Below are 20,939 nucleotides of genomic sequence, written 5' to 3'. Positions count from 1 at the left end.
AGTTTATGGCCACATGTTGAAAGGAGCCAGCTCAAATGCAGAGAGGGGCCCTAGAAAGGGAGGGGTCATCTATGACAAGCCAGGCAGAGGAATGTATCAGAAGGGCTCCCTCCATGGGAGCATTAGAACCTTGAGAACTAGAGGGCACGCCTACATTAGGCTTTTGACATGGACCTTAGCTTGTGAGCCTCAATTGTAAGAAAAGGAAATGACATTTGTGAAGCCCTCGCTGGGTATTATGGAGTGAATCTGGAATGTTCCCCATAGCCTAGTGTTTTGATGCTTGATCCCTAGCTTGCAGAACTGTTTTAAAAGCTCTGGGGCACTTAGGAGATGGGGTATGGCTAATGGGTGAGGTCACTAAGGCCTTTGAAGATGGCTTCTGATTCTGGCCATAATCTCTTCTTCCTAGTCAGCCACCATGGAAAGATCCTCTCTGCCACATGCTTTCCTCAACACCATAGACCAAGACCAAGAGTCACAATAAATCTTTCCTCTCTTACTACTGTTAGAGAAAAGTAGTTAATGCCTGGAATATCACATGGCATTAGTAGATGTCTAATAAGTAAAGCAGCTGGGAAGACTGATTGGTCACATGCTCGGCTGAGATTGAGAGGCAGATTCTGTGCAGCTTCTCCACTCCATTCATATGAGCTTACTTATTGGGATGTCTTAGGGTTTCTATTGATGTGATAAAGCACCATGAGAAAAAGCAACTTGGGGAGGAGGAAAGGGTTTATTTGTTTACATATACCAAATCACAATCCACTGAGGGAAGCCAAGGCAGCAACTCAAAACAGGCAGGAACCTGGAGGCAGGAGCTGATGCATAGGCCATGTAAGGGGTGCTGCTTACTGGCTTGCTCTCATGATTTCCTTAGCCTGCTTTCTTACAGAACCCAGGACCACCAGCCCAGGGGTGGCCTTACCCATGATGGACTGGGCCCTCCCATATCAATCACTAAAAAAAAAAAAAAAGTAAAAATATCCTACAGGCTTGCCTTCAGCTGGATCTAAGGAGGCATTTTCTCAATTGAGTTTCCTCCTCTCAGGTGACCTTAGCTTGTGTCAAGTCCACATAAGAATAGTTACTGATTTGCTGTGGTCTTTTGCCCAATCTCAACAATGTATCCATTTCCTACAGGGAAGTCTCATTGTGAAGACTCGTCCACCTTAGTGATAAGCTCCATTTGTCCAGCAGGTGGTGTGAGCATGATTTAGCTTGTCATGGGGGTTCTGTGTGACTGTAGGCGTCTTTAAAAGTAAGTGGAGGGAGTAGTTGGGCAGAGTGACGCATGCTTTTAATCCCAGTACTTGGGAGGCAGAGGCAGGGAGATACGTGAGTTCATGGCCAGCCTGTTCTACATAGCAGGTTCCAGGATAGCCAGGACTATATATAGAAAGGCCCTGTCTTAGAAAGAAAAAGATAAGAAGAGAGCGAGAGCGAGAGCAAGAGAGAGAGGAGAGGAAGGAGGAGGAGAAGGAAGTAGCTATTTCCTGGTAACAAGTAGTCTGAGCTCTCAGCACTGGCAGCAGAGACCCCAGGATCTGTGCACAGCTTGAGGTTGTCTCACCAGCTCTCGGGTCCTCACGCCTGTGGACCCTGTGCTAAAGTCTTAGGGACTCCCAGGCTGCCGTGTCTGCTTTATACAGCAGCTGCTTTTTGGGTACAATACTTCTTTTTCTTTCTTTTTTTTTTTTTTTCCAGAGCTGGGGACTGAACCCAGGGCCTTGTGCTTGCTAGGCAAGCGCTCTACCACTGAGCTAAATCCCCAACCCCACAATACTTCTTTTTCATTTGGCTTGTTTTCCATGCTAGCAGATAACTGATTCAGACCCTGTCTTCTCAGTTTTCTGCCAGCTTCTTCTCTGTGAAGTCTTATTTGTAGTCTTCTTTTTGACCCAGTCATTCTGTCTTTGAATCCGGAGGGAGCCTGGTAGGGTAGCTCAGATTCTGACGTTTGTTGGGAGTGCGCTTTGCTCTCCACCTGGTATGTGCTCACTTTCAGAAAGTAAGCTGTGGAAAGCAGCAGGGTCCAGTTTCCTAAGACAGCGCTCAGTGCGCTTACCATTCGGACCCTGCAGAGCTGGTCACAGCCTCCCACCACTGCACATGTCAATCCCCTTTCTCCTTAGAAATCTGCCCTTTACTTTCTGTTCTGTGAGGCCGTGTGCTAATTCTGGAGTCTTCTGTCTGTGTAAAAGAGGAATTCTGCAGCACCAGTGACCCACCCAGCTGCTGTCTACTCATGGCTCTGAATGCCTTGTCCTTTTATGAAGTCATACATTTAACAAGGGGCATGTGTTCCAAAGATGCATGTTGTTAGGCTGTCTTGCTATGCAGACATCATAAAGTGAACTCATATGACAAGAGCTAGCGCATCACCAGGCTATGGGACCTTACAGTTCCACCATTGTTACGCTGTGTACAGCTGAACCTGCATCTTTAAAGATATTCCCTAACTCAAGGTCTGGCTCTGTACCCTTTTCATTCTAGTACTTGGAGGCAGAGGCAGATGGATCTCTGAAAGTTTGAGGCCACTGTGTGCTACATCACATTCCAGGCCAGCAGGGCTGCATGGGGAGATCCTGCCCCCAAATACCTTGCCTATGATTGTTTTAGTAGCTAGGCCGTCGGCCTGTTTGTATTTATTGCAATTACACTGTATTTGAACATATTTCTGGCATATTACTTTGCACTCTGCCAAGAAATTTTAGGAATGGGTTGCATTTTTTTTTCCTTTCTTTGTCCATCTTATTTTTTCCCAACACACACATGTGTGTATGTGTGTGTGGTGTGTGTGTGTGTGTGTGTGTATGTGTGTGTGTGGGGTGTGTGTGTATGTGTGTGTGTGTGGGGTGTGTGTGTATGTGTGTGTGTGGTGTGTGTGTGTGTGGTGTGTGTGTGTGGGGGGTGTGTGTGTATGTGTGTGTGTGGTGTGTGTGTGTATGTGTGTGTGTGTGGGGTGTGTGTGTGGGGTGTGTGTGTGTATGTGTGTGTGTGTATGTGTGTGTGGGGTGTGTATGTGTGTGTGTGTGGTGTGTGTGTGTATGTGTGTGTGTGGTGTGTGTGTGTGGGGGGTGTGTGGGGTGTGTGTGTGTGTGTGTGGTGTGTGTGTGTGTGGGGTGTGTGTGTATGTGTGTGGTGTGTGTGTGTGGGTGTGTGTGGGAGTGTGTGTGGTGTGTGTGTATGTGTGTGTGTGGTGTGTGTGTGGGGGGGGTGTGTGTGTATGTGTGTGTGTGTGGGGTGTGTGTGTGTGGTGTGTGTGGTGTGTGTGTATGTGTGTGTGGGGGTGTGTGTGGGGGGAGTGTGTGTATGTGTGTGTGTGGTGTGTGTGTATGTGTGTGTGTGTGGGGTGTGTGTGTGTGTGTGGTGTGTGTGGTGTGTGTGTATGTGTGTGTGGGGGGTGTGTGTGGGGGGAGTGTGTGTATGTGTGTGTGTGGTGTGTGTGTGTATGTGTGTGTGTGGTGTGTGTGGGGGGTGTGTGTGTATGTGTGTGTGTGGGGTGTGTGTGTATGTGTGTGTGTGGGGTGTGTGTGTGGGGGTGTGTGTGTGGTGTGTGTGGTGTGTGTGTATGTGTGTGTGTGTGTGGTGTGTGTGTATGTGTGTGTGTGTGGTGTATGTGTGTGTGTGGTGTATGTGTGTGGGGGGTGTAAATTGGAGTTTGTTCAGCTTCCATATGGGTACTTTAAAATACAGAATTTATCAAAACCCAAAATTTAACTGGGTATGGTGACAAATGTCTATAACCCTAGTAGTAGAGACTAAGGCAGGAGGATCAGGAGTTCAAGTCAGTCTGGACTACAGAATGAGACCTTGTTCCAAGAAATGTCTAAATTTCACCTGCATTTTGCCCTTCCTCCAGTGTCTCGACCTTGAACTCAGGTGCAGCAATGTCTACCTTTGGTCTTAGTCACAGCATTACATGTGTACTTTCCTGATTTTGAGGGCCAGGCCATGACAGATTTCTAAAGGCCCCAAGCTCAGGACAGTGTCCTCCTTCTGGCTTACACTACACACTCCATCATGTTGGGGTCTCCTCCCTGCCCCTTCTGTTTTAATTTTGGTTAGTGTAGCGCAAGGTCAGCTATAAGCCAGTGCCCTAAGAGGCCACTGTGATGGTGTGGATCTCCGACTTCTGTTTGCATCCTTGACTTCTTTTTCTGTCTTACTCCAGGGTAGATGTGCCTTCTTCCTGGTCTTTCTTATGAGTACGTTGTTTTCATGACAGCCTTACCTCCCCTACATTAGCCGTGAGTGAGAACTGTCCAGTCAGTGCTGAGATGAGCACGCCAGACTATCCCAGGACTTGAGCCCCATGGTTCTGGCCTAGAGCTAGAGTTGTTTTATCCCTTATGAAAACTAGAAATGAGCTTTTAGTTTGTGGTCGGTCTTAGTTGACCAGCATTTTCCAGCAGGGACCTGGCGAGGCTAGGAATTCTCTGGTTGGTTGTGTGCCCAGAGGGGTCTTCCTTTCCCACTTCTGAGAAGCATCCTGGCCAACTTGGTATCATTAGTAACTATTCAACACTGATTGCCTCTGGTACTTTGTCTAGGCCGACTTGTTTTTCCTGCTCCTGACAATTTTTACACTTTCATTAGGAGGGGCTGTTTTTCTGTGCAAGTGTTAAGAGCTAGTTAGGGATACTTCCAAGACAGGATATGGCCCGTTCTGGCTGCTCTGAGCAAGGTAGAGTTGTGTATGGTTCCCTAGCAGAAGACAAAGGAGGATTGATAAGGTACTACCCAAAGGAGGTAACCCAAGATCACTTTGATGACAGCCATGGCAGCATAGAGCAAGGATTGGCTAGTGGAAGCTATCAAGGTGAGCCGCTCCTCCTCCAACTGTTCTGCAAAGTGGGCCTTGAGTTTCCTCGACTGTTCTTCCCTTGGGGGTGACTCTTGTCACTAGCCTTTCCAAGAGTTACTCAGTGTCCCAGAGAGCAGGAAAGATCATGTTGTTAATCACTTTGGCTCTTTCCTTCCTAGCCCACCCCAGGGTTCAATGGCTACCTCAGTGAACCTTGCCACAGGCTTCCGACTCATCAGTACCAGGGATCCATTCTTGACTTTATTGTCACCGTTGGATCCTGTGTCCCCTGTGCAGACATGGAGAGGGTGTGAGAGGGTCTCTAAGGGTGGAACTAAATGTGCCCTTAATTGACTGCACCCTCAATGGCAGGCTCCTCTGTGCAGGGGCCAAGAGCTGGCATACTCACAGGCACATGAACATGTACTCATGGGCAACCTACCAGTTTTGCAGACAGTGAGGAAGAGCTGGTTGTGTGAGGGTAAGGCTAGCACTAGGAACAGATTGCTGTTTCCGGGGCTCATTCTCCAAACAGACCCCATCAGGAGCCAGCACAGAGCGTCCTCTGTTCCAGAACTCCGTGTAGGAAGTTGGAATTGAGAACCTTCTCGCCCACTCATGACCGGAACTTTCCCACAGTGAGGGGTGGGAGGAGCAGCAGCCAGTTCAGTGGTGGGGGTGGGGGCATTCAGAGGCCCTGATACTGTCATGTGAGTGGCATTTGGCCTACTCCCTAGATATCTCAAGCCTTAGAGTGTGCTGTGGCCAAGCCTGCCCTTCACTTGGGAAGTGGACATGCTGGGTTTGGGTGAGATCTTCCTAAAACAGGCCCTGGCTCTGAGTGCTGTGTGTCCCTTATCTGCCGGCTGTCCTGACATCAATGCAGGCCATTAACCCTGGTTGCTCTCTGCTAGTCCATGAGATGAATACTAAAAGGGCCTACCTCCAACTGTGCCCTACACAGGAGTGAAAAGTATGACGAACACCCCAGAAAGGCAGCCACTATCAGGTGATGCAACCATTCATCCCATTGCCTCTGCTGTACATCAGGATCCATGAAACAGATCAACAGAACCCGGCATAGTGGTGCACACCTATAATCCTAGCACCAGAGAGGCTGAGACTGAAGAATCAGGAGTTCAAGGCCAATCTCCAGTATATAGTGAGTTTGAGGCCAGCCTAGACTACATGAGACATTGTCCAAAGAAAGAAAGAAAAAAGGTAGTAGTAGTTTGAAAGCAGAAAGGTATAAGACAAAGCCATTTCCTTTTTTGGCAGCTTTTACATATTCTGTAGGCCCTAAATATCAAGTGCAGAGCATGTAGGCACAGGAGCATGGGGGCACCGAATATAGCAGGATATCCCAGACACAGCAGCATCAATCTCTGGGACCCTTTGAGTAAGGGCCTATCTCTTCAAACAGGAAACAAGATGCTGGTCTTTGTGTCCACTGCCCACTGTGACCTGTGTGGGTCATTCTGAGGCCTGAATCTCCTGCTCTCTTCTCAGCACAGTCCTGCCTGGCAAGGTCACCCATCCTCTAATGGAGAGGGGAAATCAGCAGTAGTTGGTCCTTCAACGGCATCAGTAGTGGAAAATGGGTTTTCTCAGGTTCATCAAGGAGTCAAGCCCTAGCATTGCTGGAACCTCTCTCCTTGTATTGCACCAATGAGTATTTTGAGGGGAAGCCATCAGAACAGTTGGGCACTTCTGACCGAATGGCAGTACTTTTCCTTCCCTCACAGCAGTTATGAAAAGGCCAAAGGCCATGTCAGTGGCCTGAGGCAGATGCTTGGATACCACAACTCCATGGAGAACAACCCAGGGATAAGAAGCTATGGATGAAGGGGGTTGGGGATTTACCTCAGTGGTAGAACGCTTGCCTAGCAAGCGAAGGCCCTGGGTTCGGTCCCCAGCTCCGAAAAAAAAAGAAGAAAAAAAGAAAAAAAAAGAAGCAGCTATGGATGAGCCCAGAAGCCCAGAACACCACAACCAGGCAAGAAAGTGAGGTAGTCCCAAGAAAACAAATAGGTCCCACTGGACCATTACTACAAATGAAAATAACACTTAAAAATCAACACAGAAGGCATAAGCAGAATGTAATCTGCACAGAAAAGAACAGACAGTCCTGCAGGTCCAGCCTGTGTGAGAGAAGATTCCACATCAGAAAAGCAAAGGTGCACACTGGGTTACAGAAGAAGGGTTCACCTGTTCCCGACTTGTTCTCTGTATTATATGTGCTCTTGTCTGACTTCCAGTCGTTTTGTGTATGAGTACGCATGTGCCACAGTACATGTGAAAGTCAGGACCATATGGGAGTATGCTCTGTCAATAATGACAGTCAAGAGAATGAACTCTGAACTCAAGTGAACATACAAGTCTGGCAGCAGGTGCCTTTACCCATTGAGCTAATCAGTGGGTCCTGCTTTTGATTTTGGAAACCAAATCTTGCCAGCTAGTCCAGGCTGATCTGGAATTAAAGATCTTCCTGTTTTCACCCTGAATACTAGGATTGTTGATCCCCATCAGATTGCTTGGCTCTTTTCTGCTTCTTGTAGTTTGAAGATTTTTCTTCCTCTCTGTTTGGGAAAAGACCCAATCAGATGTGCAGCTAGGGTCCAGCTACTATCCTATGGTCCTCGTGGCCCCCGCTGTCTGGTCAGTCATTACTGAAGTCAGAAGTCCATATGCACGGCAAGGTGGCTGCCGCCGCCCTTCATTGCTTGGATGTGATGTGAGTTCCTCTCTTCCTCTTCTCCGAAAGGGTTTAAGAGCTGATCCTAGAACATAGCAGGGTGTGGCAGGAAGAATAGAGGAGGTACTGAAGCTGTTTAGGGTAGTTTAAACCTGTAGTCCCAGCATAGAAGACTGAGACAGGAGGATTCCTGTGAGATCAAGGCCAGCCTGGGCTAGATAGTGCATTCTTGCTAGCCTAGTTTGTAGAGTAAGACCCTTACTCAACAACCAGAAACATAACAACAATAAGAAAAAAGCTGGCCATCGAGAACAGTTAGGGAAGACTTTGAGAGCAAGCCTGCTGGTTACTGAGCTGCTTATGCTCAAGTGGGTTGCAGGCACAGGGCTTGGAGAATGAGGCATTGTGTTCCCAGCACACAGTTGTGCTTTCAGAATGTGAACTGTGAACCAATTCTTTGTGCGGGACTTGGAAAGCTTCTTACAGATGGCCTTGGGAGTGGACCTCAGGCCTTCTGGACATGCTGGTTAACCAAAGACATATTCATTCTAATTCTTCCTTGAAACTCACTGAAATGAACAAAAAGAATCAAAGAACAAGAACAAGATCTTTTCTACAAAGAATCTGAGAGAAGCCATAGACCAGAGAGGATGTCAGCCAGATGGGAGTGAGGAGCTGTGGGTAGTTCAGTCTTGAAAAGCCAGGCTCTTGTGGAGCAAGAGTGACTTTTAGGGATGTTGTTTATGAGCGAGCATTTGCTTAAAAGAATGGGGTCTCTGGTTCCTTTGGATTGCTGCTAAAGATACACTGGAGCATCTGGGAAGACAGTGGGACTGGGGTACCCCAGCCTCATTTTTCTGTAAGATCCAGACATACAGGGTGAGATGGGAAGGAGAGAGAGCAATGTGCGGCTGCTGTGCAGCTGACATCTGTGTTCTGAGCAGTGTCCCTCCTCCCTCCCTCTCTCCTTCCCTCCCTCCTTCCCCCGCCGCCAAGTGGACCAAAGAACAGTCACCAGCAGACACACTGGGCTGTACACTCCCAGCAGATGACTGGCTCACCTAGGAGGAGGCTTTCTGTGGCCCATCTCCTTGCCTTAGTTGCTCAGAAATCTTCTGGAGGCCGAGCTGGAGAGATTGCTCAATGGTTCAGGTTGTTCTTCGAGAGGACCCAGTTTTGATTCACAACTGTCCCAGGGAGTTCAACATCCTCTCCTGGCCTCCAAGGGCACCAAGCATAGGTACATAGAGAGCACAGACATGCTTGTAGGGAAAGCACCCATTCACATCAGTAAGAGAAAGAAGCAACCATTCTGGAGCTTCTGAGCTACCAGGTTGTCATTGAGCTGTAGCTGTTTAGAGACTCAAATTGCCAGTGTCACATAGCATGATCCAAACTGTGACAAAACAGAGCCTCTTGTCTCAGGCAAGAACCTGTGCTCACTGCTGGCCTGAGCTAGGTTTCTGTCATGAATGACGCCAGAACCTCACTTCTAGATGAAGCTTGTAAGGAGGCTTGGTACAAAATGGTTCTGGAACAACATCCAGTTTGGGCCGCTCTTGGTCAGTCTTGCTCCTTCCTTGTTTAAGAGGCCCAATAGAAGTTGGGGTACACCCCAACAGTGGTAAAGTATTTGTTCAGCATGTACAAAGTTCTGGGTTCCATCTCTAGGACTGCAAATAACAGTGATAAATACAAGAAGTAACTCAGAGCTGTAGGGGGAGCATGGGTAGACACCAGGGGAAGGGGAAGAATAAAGCTAAAGAGAAATTTAGAGTTAATGTGAAAGGAGTTTTACATGGAGCCGTCTCTGTCCACCAAGAAATTGGCAAAATTAAAATATATAACAAAAACATGCTTAAATGATGACAATAGGCCAAGTGAGCTGGCAGAACTGGGGAAACTAAGTGGTAAAGTTTACAGCAGGAGAGTCCCTAGGGCCATTTAGTAGCAGCAAGAAACGAGACAATATTAGTCTTGGAGAGCAGCCAGAGGGGAAAGCATGCTATATGAGAAAAGTAGAGTTTGGGAAGAGCTGGGCAGAAGGTTCAGGACAGCATTGACACTGGTTGATGGCCAGCGAGCGGTTCCTGTCCCAATGTGGGAAGGATCTGTTCTCCACCAGTGTAGGGGAGATGAGAGGAAGAGATAGTTGATGGAGGAAGCAGTCTTATTGCTGTTCTGCTGCTGTGAAGAGACGCCATGACTAAGGCAGCTTATAAAGAGAAGCATTTAATTTGGGGGCTTGCTTACAGTTTCAGAGGGTTAGTCAACCATAACAGAGCAGAGAGCATGCCACCAGAGCAGTAGCTGAGAGTTTTACATCCTGATCCAAAGGCGGCAGGCAGAGACCTCCAAGCCCACCCCAGTGACACACCTCCTTCAACTAGGCCAAGTCATCTCTTTCCCAGTTTATCTGCTGAGTACTAAGCATGTAAATATACGCGCCTGCGAAGGCCATTCTCATTCAAACCACCTCAGGAGGTGTAAGTTTGTATGTTGAAAAGAGCAGGACCTTGTAGGCCAGGCATGGCAGAGCTCTCTGAATGTGTGTCAGCCTGCTCTATGTAGTGACTCCTAGCCTGGTCAGAGCTACACAGTAAAACACTGTCTTAGGAAAGACTGTTTCTGCATGGGTTTCCATAGACATAAATGTAAGTAGCTCTCTTGTTGATAGGATCCACAGTTTTGAAGAGCAGATAGGAAAGTGTCCCCCATGCTCACAGGAGGCCAAGTTGCTCTGCACAGGATTACCAAGCATCAGCAATAACGATCGACCTTCGGATGGGCACAGAGTCAGTGTGGAAAACCTCACTGAAGGCCTCAGTGCCTGAAGACAGTGAACCCTGAGTCCCTGTTTTACTTACTTGCCTACGTTAATTTATTTGTGAGTGTGAAAGTTAGAGATAAATTCTGGGTATAGTAGTGCACAACTTTAGTCCCAGCACTTTCAGGGCAGAGGCAGGCAGATCTAGTGAGTTCCAGGACAGCCTGGACCATATAGAGAGACCCCATCTCAAAAAAACAAGCAAGGAAGGAAGGAAGAAAAAGAAAGGAGAGAGGGCTAACCTGTGGAAGTGGGTTCTCTCCCTCCACCCTGTGTGTTCCTGGCTTTGAACTTAGGTCCTCAAGCTTGGAGACAAGTGCTCTTTTTTACCCATGGAGCTTTCTTATACATGGCTCCAGACTGTGAATTCTGAGACTGAAAAACTAAAAGCTATGGTTACAGAAGAGTCTGTGATGATATGAAATTAATAAATTGGCATTTGAAAGGAATGAAAATGTATGTTCTCTACCATTAATTCTCAAAGACAGGCATTTGCAGATAAATATCTGAAGTGAATAAAATGAAGAGATGAAAAGGAAAAGCTTTGATTAAATTTGAGAAAAAACAGCTTAGTATGATCTTACTAACAGTATAATTTTGAACGTGCCTGTTTGCAATTAGATAAGAAATAGCAGTCATGGTTATAACTATGTTGAATGTGAGCCGTGGACCTGAATGATAATGAATTTTTCACAGGAATGTAGGTCACCTGCTATGTGTGTACACTGGGACTGAATAGTCAGGTACAGCAATAGCAGATAGGGCAGGAGTGTCTCATAGTCAGCGTGAGAAACCCGGGAGACTGTTAGCAAAGGGAAGGCACTATATTGGTCCATGTGGTAGCTGACTTGAGCTGGAAAAGGGATCTGCCTTCCAAATGCTGGGTTAAAGGTGTGACCCACAACCACTGAGCTGTTTTTATCTTTTTAAAGATTCATTTTAGTGACTGTATGTGTCTGTTTACCAGGTTCAAAAGAGGGTGCTGGATCCCCTGGAGCTGAAGTTATAGGCAGTCGTAGGTTGTCCAACATAGGTGTTGGGAGCTATTTCAGGTCCTCTGGACAAGCAACAACTATTCTTAACCTCTGAGGAGTCTCTTCGGCTCCAAATGGTTTACCTTACGAAATTTAGCAATAAAGCACTAAATTTTGCAGTTGGGCCAGAGGAAGTGGTAATTGGAATTTCAGGGTCTGACAACCCTCCAAGAGCAAACAGAAGCTCCACTATTACCATGGACCTATATATCTGCTATAGTCTGCTTATTTTGTTGCTATGGTGATTAACTTCATTTTATTTTTTTCAAGACAGTTTCACTGTGTAGCCTTGGCTGTCTTGGAACTAGCTCTGTAGACCAGGCTGGCCACCAGCTCACAGAGATTCGCCTGCCTCTGCCTCATTAGTGCTGTGATCAAAGCCATGTGCCACCTGCTGCTATGACGATTAATCTTGAATGTCAATTTGATGGGATATAGAGTTGCCATGGAAACAAATCCCAAGTGTGTCTAAGAGAGGTTGTCTAGACAAGGTCACCTGAATTGGAAAGACCTATCTTAAACATAGGTAGTGCTGTTCACTGAAGTGGGCACTGAGCTGAACAAAGAGGACAAAGAGAGCGAGCTGGGCAGCACCGGCTTTCAGTTCTCTCTGCTTCCTCCCCGGATCCTGCGTGACCAGCCATCTCCACTACCTTCCCTTCCCTGCTCCGGTAGACTGTGCTTCTGGAGCTGAACTGTGGCCAAAGTAAGCTCCTCCTTCCTTAAGCTGCTTTCTTGGACATGTTGTCACAGCACAGAGACAGATAGATCACTAATATAGATGCCACGACTTCGGCCCTAACAGTCACTATGCCTCAAGGTGACTGGAGGAGACCGCTGTTCCACAGCACGTCCCCTGTGCTCTGCCACCAGACGAAGGGCAAAAAGGGCTAGAAGTGACAGGCAAATGAACACATCTACAGTGCTAGCTGTTTTTTAAAATGTGTATGACTGTTTTGCCTGCATGTATGTCTGTGTGCTATCCTGGTGTCCATGGAAACTACAAGAGTGTCGGATCCCCTGAAAGTGGAGTGCAGGTGATTGTGAGCTGCCATGTGGGTGCTGAGAATTGAATTCAAGTCTTCTGGAAGAGCATACAATGCACTAACCACGGAGCCACCTTTTAAAGCTGTTTTCTGACGAGAGGAACCAGCAGTCCTAGCAGAAAGGACTGAAATGACTGGGGCAGGAAATGTGTAAAGTGAGCCTGGAGCATCTCACAGAAGCATAAAGTCAGGACAAGCCAAAACAAAAGCCGATCTCACAATTACAGCACATCTAAAGGAACTCAGGAACCCACTAAAGAGTTCCCACTAAGTTGGAGAGAGAGCTCAGCAACTAAGAGCCGTGGCTGCTCTTCAAGAGGACTCAGGTTCAATTCCTAGCACCCATATTGTAATTAATAATCTGTAATTTCAGTTCCAGAGGATCTAACACCCTCTTTGTTCTCTGTGGCCACTGTACACATGTGTTGCACATACATGTTTGGAAGCAAAATGTTAACACATAAAATAATAATAAATTTTAAAAAGCATTCCTGGTAACCAAGGCTGAAGTACTTTGTGCGAAACAGCCCCATGGGATTGCAGTCGGAGGCATAAATGTCTGTAACTGTAAGCTTATGTAAATGAATGACTCAGTAAACAAGCCGAGGAGAGAAGACGTAAATACCAGCCACACAGAAACCATGTAAGGAGGTGGGTAGGTCTACCCTGACCTGGGTACCATGCAGTGTAATACACAGAGACCAGAAAGTTCTAGCCTACACTACGGCAGCTGAATTGGGGTCGCTGTCGCTGTGATGAAACACCGTCCCCGAAAGCAAGCTGAAAAGGAAAGGGTTTATTTGGCTTACACTTGTACATTGTTGTTCCTCATCGAAGGAAGTGAGGGCAGGAACTCACACAGGGCAGGAACCTGGAGGCAGGAGCTGGTGCAGAGACCATGGAGGAGCAACACTTACTGGCTTGTTCCCCATGGCTTGCTCAACTGGCTTTCTTAGAAACCAGGACCACCAGCCCAGAGATGCCAGCACCGATAATGGGCTGTGCCCACCCTAGTAAATTACTGATTTAGAAAATTTCCCATGGCCTGCATATGGAGCCATGCTATCAATTGAGGCTCCCACCTTTCAGATAACACTAGTAGTAAAGTCAACATAAAAGTAGCTAGCATACTAAAATAAAAAATCAAAAGTGTAAAATTGGCAAGTGTTAGCTTTTGTTTGTTTTAAAATTATTCTCTTTGTTTGTTTTTCTGTGTAGCACTGGCTGCCCTGAAACTCACTTTGTAGACTGAGCTAGCCTCAAACTTAGAAATCCACCTGCCTCTGTCTCCCAAGTGCTGGGACTACAGGTTTGTGCTGTCATTACCCCGCAACAAACATCAGTCTTGACAGACGAGAAAAAGCTGTTGTAACTGCACCATTAGTTCAGAAAGGTTCAGAAAGCTGCATGGCTGAAGTCTGGGCACTTCTTGTCAGGATTGGACATGTACGTTAAAGCCTCGATTAGCCAGAGGGAGGCAAGGCAATTAGCACTGTGGGCAAAGAGCTCCATACTCCTGAGCTCCAAAGAGAGATCCTACCTCAGAAATCCAAAGACTCCATAAATGTATTTATTTAATGGTCAGTAAGAGCTGAAATAAGAATGTCCGATTTTGGGGCTGGGGATTTAGCTCAGTGGTAGAGCACTTACCTAGGAAGCACAAGGCCCTGGGTTCGGTCCCCAGCTCCGAAAAAAAGAACCAAAAAAAAAAAGAAGAACTACTTTTGGGGTTGGGGATTTAGCTCAGTGGTAGAGCGCTTGCTTAGGAAGCGCAAGGCCCTGGGTTCGGTCCCCAGCTCCGGAAAAAAAGAACCAAAAAAAAAAAAAAAAAAAAGAATGTCCGATTTTGACAGTAAATGGATGAACAGAGACCAAGTTGGTGTCAGCACCCTGGCCAGCTTCACCTGATGTGGTAAAACTCCCACCCAAACATTTATTCTGTTCTGGTGCTTGTGAGAAATGCTATTCTTGAGAATATGAATATTCAGCGAATATTTACCAAAATAAGGCTTTGCCTTGCTGTCAAATACTTTTTTTTTTTATGGGAGGGGCATGTGGGTTGGGACAATACCTCTCTGTAGCCTTAGCTGGCCTGGAACTCACAGAGATCTGCCAGCCTCTGCCTCTGCTATCAAATGCTGGGACTAGAAGTGTACACCACCACTCCCTACCTGGATCATCAAACATCTTAACAAGATTGAATATTCAGAATGCAATAATCTCTCTAACAAGAATGAGACTAAATCAGAAACCAATGAACATACCCAGAGGGTCTGAGTGCGGTGTCACAAGACTGTATGCCCAGCCTGGGCTCTCTTGTGAGACTTTGTCTCAACAAACAAAACAAAATCTGGAAAACTGGCAGTTATTAGATAACACATCTATAGAAGGTCAAGATAAATCAGTGAACTTTTTCAGACTTTTTTTTTTTGGTTCTTTTTTTGGTTCTTTTTTTCAGAGCTGGGGACCGAACCCAGGGCCTTGTGCTTCCTAGGCAAGCGCTCTACCACTGAGCTAAATCCCCAACCCCCAGACTTTATATATAGGTGTGTTTTGTCTATGCATCATGTCTGTGCATCATGTGTGTGCCCCATACCTACATGGGCCAGAAAAGTATGCTGCTCTTCTGGAACTGAGTAACAGTCTGTTGTGAGCTGCCATGTGGGTTCTGGGAACTGAACCCAGGTTGCCTGGAAAAGCAACTTGCGCACTTAATGGCTGAGCCATCTCTCTAGCCCCCAGAAAGGAGTTGTTGATGTTGTTGTTTTGGACTGGAATGGAAATATAGTATGTCCAAATCGGTAGGGTGTCATAAGTCATGAAAGCTCTTTGGAAGTTTTAAGACTAACTCCAAATTGGGGTGAATCTGTGTTGAGACAGAGCCATGTAATGTCTTCACGGCTATCCCTGGACTCCTGATCTTCCTACATCTACCTTCCAGTGCTGGGGTTACGGGTGCACACCCAAATGCCCAGATTGGATTTTTATTCTAAGATTTTGTCTGTCGGTCTGTCTGTCTGTCTACTTACCTACCTTACTTCTTACTTTCAAGGCAGGTTTTTGTTCTCTCTCTCTCTCTCTCTCTCTCTCTCTCTCTCTCTCTCTCTCACACACACACACACACACACACACACACTGTGTACCCAAACACATGTGCACACACATGCATACTAAATAATCTTTTTAAAAAGTTGCTGAGCCAAAAGCATGGTACAGACCACCTGCACAGTGGACACTGACTTTGTTCCTTGTATGTGTGTGTGCATGTGGAGGTCAGAGGACACGACGTGTTAGTGCTTGTCTTCCCCCTTGCTTGAAACAGCCTCTTGTCATTCACTGAATGTGCCAGGCCAAGTGATCCTTGGACTTGTAAGGATTGCCCTTCTCTGTCTTTAGCCTCCCTGTAGGAATACTGCGGTTTTCACTTAATAACCTGTGGTTTCTGGGAACAGCATAATGAAGGATACCTTCATTCAGCCTCTCTCTCTCTCTCTTTTTAAGTATATATTTTAACTTACAAAGGAGTGGATTACCATAAGGTCTTTTCATACATCCTTAGTTTCAGTCCCCTCCTCCCCCGCAACCCTCTCCTGTTCCCTCTCCCCTCACCGACATTCATGCTTAGACCTTTCCATCCCCAATATTTCTCCAATCTGTTCTCATATCATGTGTGTTCTACATGAGATGCTTCCCGCCTCATGAGGCCTTTCTAGTTTCTTGACCCTTACAGACACTCTAAATTAAACATAAAAATCCAAAAGTTCACAGTGAGGATTTGCATATGAGGAGAATGCATGGTGTGCGTCTTCTGAGCCCTGGCTGCCTTTCTCAGTGCATTTTCAGTTCTAGCCCTTCTTCTACAAAGTCATATTTCTTTATTCCACAGTGTACCCACCACATTTTCATGATTCATTCATTGGTTACTGGGTGTCCTTGATTGTGACTAGGGCGGCAGTGAACATGGGCTTGCCAGTATCTCTGTAGTAGGAATTAGCGTCCTCTGGGTCTATGCCCAGGTCTGACGTAACTGGGTCACATGGTAGCTCTATTTTTAGATTTTTTGAGAAACTGCCACAGTGATTTTCAAAGTAGCTGCAGCACCTTAGATTCCCACCAACGGTGGCCACGTCTTTTCTCCAACATCCTTACCAGCATTTTTCGTCACTTGTTCTCTTGATGACAGTCTTTCTGACTAAGGTCAGAAAAAAACTCAAAGTGTTACTAATTTGCATTTCCATGGTGGGCAAGAATGCTGAACACTTGTGTAAAAAAAAAAAAACTATTTACTAACAAATTGTATTTCTGGGGCTGGAAAGATGACTTACAGTGTTTGCTCATCGTTCAGAAAGCCTGAGTTTGGTTCCCAGCACCCGTATCAGGTGGCTCACAACCTTCTGTAACCCGATCTTCAGGAGATATGACGCCTCTGTCCTCCACAGACACCCACACACATGCACATAATTCACCGTGCTCACTCTCTCCCTTCCCCCTATCCACACCGGATACAATTTAAATTAATAAAATAAAAAGTGGAAAGGCACTTTGTCTTCAGCTGTACAGCCCTTGTCTGTGCACGTATCTTGCAATGCTTTTTCTACTATTTTCTCTAGCGGTTTCAGGGACTCGGGTCTGATGCTGACCTTGTAAATTCATTCAGGGTGGAAGAAAGAGCTGGTTCCATTCTACGTGCATCTGCCCAGTTTTCCCAGCACTATTTGTTGAAGATATTCTTTTCTCCTATGTATACTTTGATATCCTCATCAAAAACCGATGGCTCTAGTTATGTGGCCTTAAATCTGGGCCCTAATCCTGTCCATTGATCTGTGGGGTCTGCCTTTGTTAGTGCCGTGCTGTCATTATTACTGCGGCTCTTCCGGACAGCTTGAGTCAGGGATGGCGGTCCTCCAGCAGGTCCTTTGCTTTAGGATCGCCTGGCTCTCTGAATTCTTCTTCCGTATGGATGTTAACAGCGTCCCTCTGTGCTAAGATGAGAGGGTTGGTGTTTTAATGGGGGTTGCACAGAGTGTGTCTGTTGCTTTTGGTAGGATGGTGGTTTGCAGGATCTTCCTGCCCATGAGCATGGTATCGCTCTCCTTGTCTTGTTTCTTTCCTCTTTTCCTCAGTGTGTTAAACGTTTCATGTTGACATCTTTCTCTTCCTTGATTAGGTTTATTTCAAGGTCTTGTTTCAAGGCTGTTGTGAATCAAATGGTTTCTCTTATTTCTCTATCAATGTATTTGGCATTGGTTAGGAAGGCTATTGATTCTTTCACTAGCATTGTGCCCCGATACTTGGCTGAAAGTGTTTATGAATTCCAGGGTCTTCTACGCAGAGACTCATATCATCTGCAGATCAGCAGACCGAGGCCTTGACATCGTTGCTGCATGTGCCCTTTGTGTTTGCTTCTCTTGTCTCACTGCCTTAACTACTATTTTCTGTTCAATATTGAATATGAGTGAAGAAAACTGTACCCTTTTCTTGTTCTTGATTTTAATGGAAAACTTGGAGTTTTCACTGTTTAATAGCTGGTTAGCTATAGACTGTGAATAGAGCCTTTATTGTGTTAAAAAGTCCTTCTCTTCGGAATTTCTTTAGAACTTTTTTCCAGAAAAGATGCTGGAATTTTTGTCAAAAGCCTTTTCTTCCTCTATCAAGATGATCATATGGTGTTAAGGGTTTAGCTCAGTGGTAAAGTGATTGCTAGGCCCTGGATTTGGTCCTCAGCTCTGAAAAAGAAAATAAAAAAGATTATATTATATGATTTCTGTCTTCGATCACTTATATAATTTATAAAATTTATTGAATTACATCTATTGAATTATCCCAGCCTCTCTAGAATAAAACAACTCCATATAGAGAATGATCTTTTTGATGTGTTCTCTACCATGTCCTGAGCATCCTGGTCCCGACTGTGAGAGGGTGAAGAAAGGAGAGACGTATGTGAGAAAACCACGGTCAGGTGCCCTTAGCCTGTTATGGAGCACAGTGGCGGAGTCAGCTGGTCTCCATAGGCTGTCTCCGTAGGTGCCACTGTGTCCTCCTGAAGGAGGCTGGGACACTGGACTTGTTAGTTTTTGCACCACTGATCAGTTGTTCGCAGAAGGCTTCGCCATTCCAAGCCTGACACAGCTGTGCCATGTCAACAGTACTCGTTCGCTCGGGGCTTACCCCTTCTTTACACAGCCTCCCCACACACAGTTCCTGACTTCAGTTTGCAAGCATCTTGTTGAGACTATTTGATCTCTGCCCCCCAGGATATTGGTGTATAATTTTCCTTCACTGATGGTGTTGCTAGTGTCTTTACTAGCTTTATAAAGGGAGCCTTGTTATATTCCATCCTTTCCTCCCCCATTTTATTTTTTTTTAAGATTTATTTATTTTATTTATGTGAGTACACTATCACTGTCTTCAGACACACCAGAAGAGGGCATCAGATCTCTTTACAGATGGTGTGAGCCACCATGTTGTTGCTGGGATTTGAACTCAGGACCTCTGGAAGAGCAGTCAGTACTCTAACCGCTGAGCCATCCCTCCAGCCCTTCTTTCCATTTTATAACTAGTGTGGTATTGGCGGTGTGGTGGTGAGTGTAACTGCCTTCTAGTTTATGAACTAATTTGAGAAACATAAGCATTAGTTTTTCTTTAGGTCTGGTAAAGTTCCCCAGTGAATCTTTCTAGGCCTGAACTTTTTTAGTTAGGAGATTTTTATTTTTTATTAATTTTTATTTATTATGTGTATAGGGGTTTTGCCTACATGTATGTATACCATATGAAGTATCCATTGAGACCAGAGAAGGGCAGTAAACTTCTTGCAGCTAGAGTTGCAAATAGTTACCAGCCACCATGTGGGTGCTGGGAATCAAACCTAGGTCCTCTAAAAGAGCAGCCAGTGCTATAACCCCTGAGCCATCTTGCCAGCCTCTTTATAGATCTGCCTAAATATTTCATCTTACTGCAAATTTGTTAGGTGATAAAACTAGACAGTCAAACTTTTTTTTATATATTTCCAGGTTAGTAGAATATATGTTTTAAGGAATGACCTAATGACTTTCTACATTTCATATTCTTTGTCATAACGACTTTTTTTTTGTCTCCCAAATACTTGGATTACATATGTCTGCCACCTTTCCTGGTTTACGTGGTATTTGAAGCTTTTTTAATTTGCCCCTAAATTAGCAGTTAATATCCATGGAATATCCCTTGTTTGAGGGAAGGGGTAAGTCTAATGCCATCTGGGAGTTTGTAAAGAGTAAAAAGCCCAGTGATACTCTGTTCCCCCTGGCTGTGTGTGTGGTGGAGATCAGGGTGGGGAGCAGCATGTAAGCAGAGCCTGCAGCACTGTGTGAGCAGCAGCACCTTAGCTGGGGATAGTGTGTGGCCCCTGACCCCCTCCTGACGCTGTTGGATCTGATTCTTGATGGCAACGACTGCTCCTCAACTTTATTAAAGAAAACCCTGGTGTGTGCATGGGCTCATTCTCACTGCTGAGGAGTCGGTGTGCACTTGGTGTCCCTCCTGTGTCGGTTGAGCTGGCATTGCTGGCATGGCCACAGTGGCCTCCTTAAGGATGTGTGGATGCATGTGTTCTCCTATAGGGAATACTGTCAAGCTGCTACCTGGAGGGGAGAGCCCTTCAGACCGAGCATTAGATACATGTGCTCTTCTCCTTGCCCTTCCCCGCACTGGGTCTTGTTGTCTTTGCTTTTGCTGAGTGCTTGTTGAGTGCTTTATGTCATCCGCCTTTAAGAGCATTTCCATGGGGTTAAGAGCACTGGCTGCTCTTCCAGAGGTCCTGAGCTCAATTCCCAGCAACCACATGGTGGCTCACAACCATCTGTGATGGGATCCGATGCCCTCTTCTGGTGTGCCTGAAGACAGTGATAGTGTGCTCACATAAATAAAGTAAATAAATAAGTAAATCTTTTTAAAAAGAGCACTTCCCTGAAGAGTGAGGTGGATGTCTCCATAGCTGCCCACTTGCTGCCGCTCCATCACGTTATCTGCAGCATTCCCTCTGTTTAATGTGCCTGTTTCAGATCACACGTGCCACAACTGGACTTCTTTGTAGCAAATGCCTCCCATTTGGGATTTGCATTTTTCCTCCTCCTCCTCCTCCCCCTCCTCTCTCTTCCTTCTACCATGTCTGAGTCAGGGTTTCTGTTCCTGCACAAACATGACCAAGAAGCTAGTTGGGAAGGAAAAGGTTTATTCAATTTACACTTCTACATTGCTGTTCATCACCAAAGGATGTCAGGACTGGAATCAAGCAGGTCAGGAAGCAGGAGCTGATGCAGAGGCCATGGAGGGATGTTACTGTCTTGCTTCCCCTGGCTTGCTCAGCTTGCTCTCTTATAGAACCCAAGACACCAGCCCAGGGACGGCTCCACCCACAATGGGCTGGGCCCTTTCCCTCTTGATCACTAATTGAGAAAATGCCTCACAGCTGGGTCTCATGAAGGCATTTCCTCAAGGGAGGCTCCTTTCTCTGTGATAACTCCAGCTTGTGTCAAGTTGACAAACAAAGCCA

The 20,939-nt window shown here is 46.0% G+C and overlaps 1 protein-coding gene and 1 long non-coding RNA gene across 7 annotated transcripts in view; one reads left to right on the top strand and one right to left on the bottom strand.

The window, feature by feature from the left end:
• Positions 1-8,836, bottom strand: part of LOC134479930 (uncharacterized) — a 65,585-nt gene extending 56,749 nt beyond the window's left edge. Inside the window, exon 1 of the long non-coding RNA XR_015625725.1 lies at positions 8,567-8,836. This is a non-coding gene — a long non-coding RNA (uncharacterized LOC134479930). The remainder of the gene's footprint in view (positions 1-8,566) is intronic.
• The window catches only part of Arhgap39 (Rho GTPase activating protein 39), a 92,833-nt gene that overhangs the window by 29,941 nt on the left and 41,953 nt on the right, over positions 1-20,939 (top strand).

The sequence above is a fragment of the Rattus norvegicus genome, chromosome 7, assembly GCF_021556685.1.
Source record: "Rattus norvegicus strain SHRSP/BbbUtx chromosome 7, alternate assembly SHRSP_T2T, whole genome shotgun sequence".
Lineage (NCBI taxonomy): Eukaryota > Metazoa > Chordata > Mammalia > Rodentia > Muridae > Rattus > Rattus norvegicus.
Note: the sequence above shows the minus strand (reverse complement) of the source record. Positions and strands in the feature narration are given on the sequence as shown.